Here is a 7748-nt window from a genome sequence, read left to right as displayed (position 1 = left end):
GACACGTGTCTCAGAGACGACACGTGTCATTGCCCCCACCGAGAGGCTATTTTGGCTATATCATATATATATATCCAGATTTTTTTAATGAAAAATTATAATCTGGTCTTGATTTTTTTTTTTACATAAAAGAAAGAAATAAATATTAATAATATAAAAATCTGATTACATTATTATCGACCATTAGAGATAGAAAGGTTAGATTATTTGTTCATGGCCACATGAGTCAACTGTTCCATACGAAGAACCACGAAGTTAGTAGGCCTAAACAAAAATGAAGTCAAGAGAAAAAAGATTATGAATATTCTATAAAAGGAACTATGCTCCAAAGCCATGATGTGGCAGTGCTTTGATAAAAATTTAATTGTTCTAATTCTTTCGAGTCATTCCAAGGGAATATATGGCATTACCTTATGCCTGTGCCAAGGAGGTTGGATTTGTGAATCTATTACTCTACATATGTTGGAAGATCTGTCGTTATCAATCGGTCTTAGTTTCTATTCCTTCCTACCTAATGATGTGTTTTAGATTCCTTAAATACTTTGCAGAAAAATTGACAATATATCTATGGACTTTTGGCACAATGACTCGGAATCACATAAACACACCCACTTGATTGGTTGGCATAGATTTTGTCATCCAAAGAAGAATGGTGGTCTTGGCTTCCGGTGTTCTGAAATACAGAACCAAGCTCTCTTGTTGAAATTGGCTTGGCGAATGCTCTTTAATCCAAATACCCTTTGGGCTCAATCTCTAAAAGCTAAATACTTTCCTCGAATGTCAATTTTTTATTCTAAAACTTTGAAATGCAGAGACTCTCCTTGCTGGAATGCAATTGTAAGTATTCTTCCTACCATCTCAAAGAAAATTGGCAATGAAAGTACTACTTTCTTTTGGCATGACCCATGGATCTTTAAAAATAAAACAATCCTGCTTACGCCTTTTCAGTCCATTTCTTATTCCTCTCTTGATGAAGTCAGCATGTGTCTCACTAACAACTCTTGGAATAGAAGTTTAGTCAATAACGCTCTTCTCCCCAACTATGCCACCATTGTCTTTGAGGTTCCTTTTTCACAAGACGAAGATAGGTGGTGGTGTCACATCTCTAAATCAGGCACTCTTATTACTAAGATTGCAGCTCGTTTTCTTCAACAACAATTACTAACAGATTGTCATGACTGCCATAAAGGTGTGCATGCTCATCACTTTGCTCTCAATGGTGGCGATTTTTTTTTGAGTCTTCAAATCCATCACAAATTTAAATTGTTCTTTTGGCGTTTGGCTCATCATGGGATTCCTACCAAAGCCCATCTACATAATTGGAAGGACCTTGACCTAGTCTATGATCTATGCTCAAGTGGAATGGAGAACATTCACCATGTTTTCTTCACTTGTGAATTCTCAAAACGTATTTGGGCTGCTGACCCTTTGGGCCTCTGAAGCGAGTGTTTGAATTTTTCATCTTTCTCTTCTATCATAATGTATCTCTTTCATCAGCATGAGTTGAATAAATGTGATTTGAAATATTTTTTCTCGATCTTCATTATTACATGTTACTTTCTATGGAAGCATAGGAATCTTGTAACCTTCAGAAAAGAGAAACCAGACCCAAAAAAATACTTTGGACCAGATCCTTTATTGGGTTAATTTTACTACCCATATGAAAATACCCAAACCGATCACTCATCGACCAAATTATAGTTTGGAACCCAGGACCTACTGATTTTAAAAAATTCATCCTTATAAACACTTCTATTTCTGATACTGATAGGGCTATGTCTAGATGGGCTGTTGCTATTTTCCATAATCAAGAATGCTTATTCCTTTGTGCTAACTACTTGATGATAGGAGAGGTTACTAAAGCGGCCACGGCAAGGGCTCTATTTGGACTAAAAGAAGCTCAAAAGCAAGGGTGGGAGGTCCCGGAAATTTGGAGTGATGTGAATGGTCTAGACACTCTATCACAACCTAACAATTTGTTGTCCTGGCCTTGGTTTACTTTGGCTCGTCGTGTTGAGTTGAATCATTTTTTGACTAACAGTACTTTTGTTGTCACAAAGGCTAATGATTATCATATGTATGTACTTAAGAACATAGCGAAAGACGCTCTGTGCAAAAAAACCTTGATTAGGAATTGGGAGGGTTTCACCTATAACCCCCCCCTCCACCCCCCACAGGATTTTCTGATGTTTTCCCCCACTTTTTTCTTCGAATAAAAATAAATAAATAAAACAAGATAACGCAATATAAGAAGCCTTCCAAAAAGAGTATGATGTTGCCACATCATAGGAGTTGGGATATGACATGAGGGACCATATAACCACCAGACTTGTTTACTCATTACTGAAGAGAGTGAGTGATCGAGATTGATTATTGGGTGTCATAAAAGCACCCAGTCCATTGTCGGGTACCTTTCCTTTATTTATTTATTATTTTTTTTTTCTAATAGAGTCTTGGGAAAATTACATGATTACCCAGTTTTGGGTTTCCCTTTACAAAATTACCCATAAAAAGTTTTGGTTTACAAAAATACCCAAAATCAGGTTTGGATTTACAAAACTACCCAAAATAGTGAGTCTTCATCTTCCACATATAATCATGTATTTTTTTATTACTAAAACTTTGTGTGGGTAGTTTTGTAAACTCAAACTCAATTTTGGGTATTTTTGTTAACTTAAACTTTAAGTGGGTAATTTTGTAGAGAAAAACCTAATTTTGGGTATTTTTGTTAACTGAAACTTTTGGTGGGTAATTTTGTAAAGGGAAACCCATAAGTGGGTAATCAAGTAATTTTCCCTATAACCTTTCCTTTATTCATGTCTTCCATGTATTGTCCAAATTTTCTATTATGTAATTTTCTACTGTTGTATTTAAATATTAAAATACGAAAAAAAGGCTAGACATGTCAGCAGTGTGCCAGATGCTAATGGATGTTGTGTCTATTTATCAATGGGATTGGTAACCTTATGGTGAAAATGCCCTCAACCCATCACTGCTCGAGTCTTCTAGTTATGGGTTCGAGTCTTGACATGCTCACTATCCCCCATTGGTCCTGCAGAATCACTGCTTGCCGTATGGGGGCTTGTCCTGGGGCTATGATAACTACCATAGAGCACCTTTTTTTGATTACCCAATAAAATAAAATAAAAAAATCAATTTTTTTTTTCTTCCTCTTTGAAATAATGACCCCTTATCCCTATATGATGCCCCACCTTATTTCTCCATTGATGCTTACTTGTTAGTTAATGGGAGGCACACAGGACGCATGTCTCTCTCTCATTTATAACAGTCAACATTCTTTTGATTGTTTTTTATTTTATTTAAAAAAAAAATCATTAAGATATATGAAATTCCACATTGTGGAATTGCATAAATAATCCTACAATTTAACAATTATGTAGATAAGGTAGTAAAAGGAAAAAAAAAAACCCTCCTCTGTGATGAAGTATATTTTCCACATCTTACATCCTAGACTAATATTATAACCAATAAAAAATACAAATAAAAACCACAAACTATTAGATACTTGAGCCCTCCCCCCCCCTTTCAAAATTACAATAAATATTAATTAGAGGTTTCATAAAACATCCCAAATGTTTTAAGTTAAAATGAGTTCTAGGGACAATTTCATCATGGGGAATAAAAAAAAAAAAGTTGTTTCAATTACCTTTTTAATTATAATGGAACAAAATTTGACCCATGGCCAATCCAATCTATTCCCTAGATATCCAAATAGTGAAAATTTTCTATCACCATTTCATATGACACAATTTAAAGTACCATCAAATAGGCTTTTAATTTCTTTAATATCATACAATTTTTTTTTTTATATATGAATTGAAGAACAGCTTCACATGCCAGATTGGAGCAATGGCTAATGATGGTCCAGCATAGTACAAATTTGGCTACTGCCACACAAATTTTTTCCCCAAAAAATAAAATTAAAAATAATAAAAACCCAATAGATAAATTTTTTTTTTTTTAATTGCAACCATGAATAGGTGATAAAGTTGTTTGTTGATAGAATAGTAATCATTTTATCATCGGTGGGTGGATAAAAAGAAGGGGTTCTTTTATCATGGCAATCTGTTTAAAATTACAAAAATAATCAAACGATAATTTATTTATTTTGATAAAGAAACTATAATCCTAAAGAATGAGAAGAAAAGAAGTTGAAGAATTGATGATTCCACATCGCAAATTGCAATTGAAATGTTGCAAAGAATTGAAGCTGATGCATTTAATCTTTAACTAATTAAGTAATAATACTGATAATTGATTGATTTGATTGAAAAAGACACATCAAGAAAATTGGTTGATTCAATCCTAACCCAAAGGGGTTAGCTGAGTTAGCAAAGAACTTTTATCTCAAAGTGTGTGGTTTTAAGTTCGACTCCTCTTAACTCCTTGGGATCACTCACATGGGGTGTTTATAATGTTCTTCACTACTTTCAGTGAAAATTGAATAGTTCTCATTAAACCTCGGATGACCTGATTTCATATTAGGGAAAAGAGGTCAGTTCTATATAGAACCATAGCCACCAAATCAACCAAGAACATAGGAGAGATCTAGATTTTTTTATTTTTTATTTTTTTTTAAGATTTGGGAGACATTAACTCCATGCAATCCGAGGAAAATTTTGATTTTACTTCTATCTTTTTTTCGTATAATTTGATGTATGTGATGCACAAATTTTATATTTACAATTTAATTGATGATACTATGTGTTTGATTTTGATTTTTTTTTTTTATAACTTCTATTTTTATCACTATTTTGGATACATTTATATTCGGATCCAAACTAAAAGTGGGTCGGTTGAGAAGAATATTATAAGTGGATTGGTTGGAAGAATTGGTTGATTCCTACTTACTTGACTTATTCAAATTGAAATCTAAGAGCCCGTTTGATAATGGTTCATTTCAGCTATTTCTGTGGTTTTTTGTTTCAAAAAACAGAGAAACGAGAACAAAAGCGTTTGGTAAACCCATTTGGTTTCACCTATTTCTAAGAATAGAAATGGAATTTTTTTTTGATTTATGGTTCAAAAACCAGTTTTGACGAAACGACCCAGACATGTTTTGATGTTTCATGAATCATTTTCCACCCAAAAAACCCACCCACCCCCGATAAAAAATCGATTGCCCTCTTTCGAAAGACGTTGCCTTTGATAGAAGAGACCAGTCCGCCTGTACTCCTCCTCCCACCTCCAACTGTATCCATAAACCGATGCTACCGTCCGTATTTGCAGAGATTCTTCGTGCGATTCCACTCTCATGAAGGCACAGGACGATCCAACTTCTCAAGTTGCAAAGATTCGTCGTACGTTTGCACTCCCATGAAGGTGTACCGCTGCAAGAGGTAAGGCAGAGACGCAACTTTAAAATAGGACTTCGGAAGACTTATTTTACCTCCGATTGTTCAAGATCGCTGCATTGTGCGACTGGATTTTCTTGGGAAGCATTTCAGCCGTTGGTGCCCTAGGTATGTAGCTGGTTTTTGTTAACTATTGATTCCCTAATTGATAACCGAAGGAAGCTAGCAGGCCTCTCTTCTGGGGTTCTAAAGTCCCTCCCTAAGTTAGGGTTTACATGATCTACCCTTCCAATAGATGTAGATGGTAGTTCATCCCTCTCTCTCTCTCTCTCTTTAACACACTTCTTTACCCATTTACAGTTTGAGGATTCCATTCCGCCGGTCTCTTCTACCTTTGATTGTTCAAGCTAACTCCATTGTGCGACTGAAATTAGTGGGAAGCCTTTCAAGATCGTTGGATACCCTATAATTTCTTATTGAGGAAAAGAGCTACCACTGGTTATGCAATTTTTGGCCATTGTTTGATTTAAAGATTCATATGTTTCACTGTAGACACCGAATTTTGTCACCCCCCGGCAATGATGACAATATGAAGGATTACATGTTGGATATTTTAAACTTGAAGAATTTTCAAACTTGGAGTAGAAAATGACCATTTTTTCCTATAAACTTTCAAGAGAAAATGTTTTCAAAAATTAGAATTTGATGTTGTGGATTATTGTTGTTTGTCCTCTCAAGTCGGACATTACACTTTGATGCGAGAACTATGCGAATCGACGCCCGATTCTCTCTTTCATTATATGATTCGGGTCCCTACTTTATGTATATTTTTATAATGGTTCCTGATCGAGACTACAATCGTGTCTTACATCATTGGATAGTGCTCGGACTGAGCTTTCTAACGACATATTACACGTCGAATTCTGACAAACGGTTTGAAAGATATGACCCCCGAAATTTGACTCCAAAGTTCGGTATCAGATTCCATTCCTAGCAATCAAAGGGTGCCACATGGCGCCCAAACCCCTTTGTCCAAAAGCAAGCCTTTTTGGACAATTCTCTCTAATTTTTTAGTCTCACATCAGAAATATGAGAGAATTGTCCCAAGTCCCCAGGCTATAAGAATAGCCCTCCCCCTCTTCCAAAGGGGAGGAGAAAAATTGAGAAAAAATTGAGAGAAGGAATATGGCCCCATGAAGGTTTTTGCTAATTCCCTCTCTCTAAATAAATAATTCCTCCAAGTAAAAATTTTTGAATGTGTAATCCTTCCTTGAGCCGGGAGACTTAGTCCGATTCGGTTCGGTTCGATTTTGGCCTCGAAGCACAAGGGTTATCTCCCATTGTTTCTTGATTAAAGCCGGTTTAAGGTATTTATTTATTTATTTATTTTCTTTCAATAGCGATTTAGATTTAGTTTTATTAATAGATTAGTTTTTAATTCATTAATAATTGATTTATTTAGATTAATTATGTTTAATTACTTTTAGTTTGGTTCAATGCGGTTTATTAGGTGTGAATTGATTCATTCCGGTCCAATTAAAGATATTTAGGATTAATTGATTCTTTTAGATTAATTAGGTTTAATTGTTTCTTTTAACATGCTTACTTAATAGATTTGATTTGGTTTAGTTTTTTTAAAATTGTTTTTTCTCTTTTAATCTAGACCATTAGATTAGGATCCCACTGTAACCTAATCCCATTTCTTCTTATTTCTTCTTCTCTTCTTTTCTTTTTCTCCTGCAGCCGCACCTAACCCTCCTCTCTTCTTCTTCTTCTTCTTCTTTCTCTTTTCCTTCCCTGCTGCTACAACACCCAACCGGCAGCTGCACCTAACCCTCCTCTCTTCTTTTCTTCTTCTTCTTCTTTTCCTTCCCTGCTGCTGCAACACCCAACCGGCAGCAACCGAACACTCAACTTCCCCTTCTTTTCTTCTTCTTCTTCTTCTCCTTTTTTTTTCTTTCTCTTTTTCTTCCCTGCTGCTGCAACCACTAACCGGCAGCCACCGAACTCAACTTCTCCTCCTCTTTTCTTTTTCCCTGCTGCTGCAGTTCTCTTCTTCTTCATCTTCTTTTTCTTTTTCTCTTCTTCTCCCCTGCTGCTGCAAGCATAACCAGCTATTGTGGCTTCTATTCTTTGCAACTACAGAAACTGTGAAGGTGATGGAGCTAAGGTGTAATATCCCACTTCTTAAACCCGGTCTGATTTCGCGATTGAACCGGTTTAACCATGCAGGAACCGAGCCAGAGGATGTTAGAGCGGGTTCCCTATGGGCTATGATGGCACGGGTGACCTTAAACACCGGCTGGCCCGACAAGTCCGAGCCAGTGCCAGAAGAGACGGGAGTACCCAAACCGTGTACGTGCACCTACCATAAGGCTATGTACGGATAAAACAGGTATTATATCTGTATTTTAAGATATATACGTTGGCTAC

Source organism: Macadamia integrifolia, chromosome 9 (genome assembly GCF_013358625.1).
Source record: "Macadamia integrifolia cultivar HAES 741 chromosome 9, SCU_Mint_v3, whole genome shotgun sequence".
Taxonomy (NCBI): Eukaryota; Viridiplantae; Streptophyta; class Magnoliopsida; order Proteales; family Proteaceae; genus Macadamia; species Macadamia integrifolia.
The sequence above is the reverse complement of the archived record's forward strand: the minus strand, read 5'-3'. Positions refer to the sequence as shown.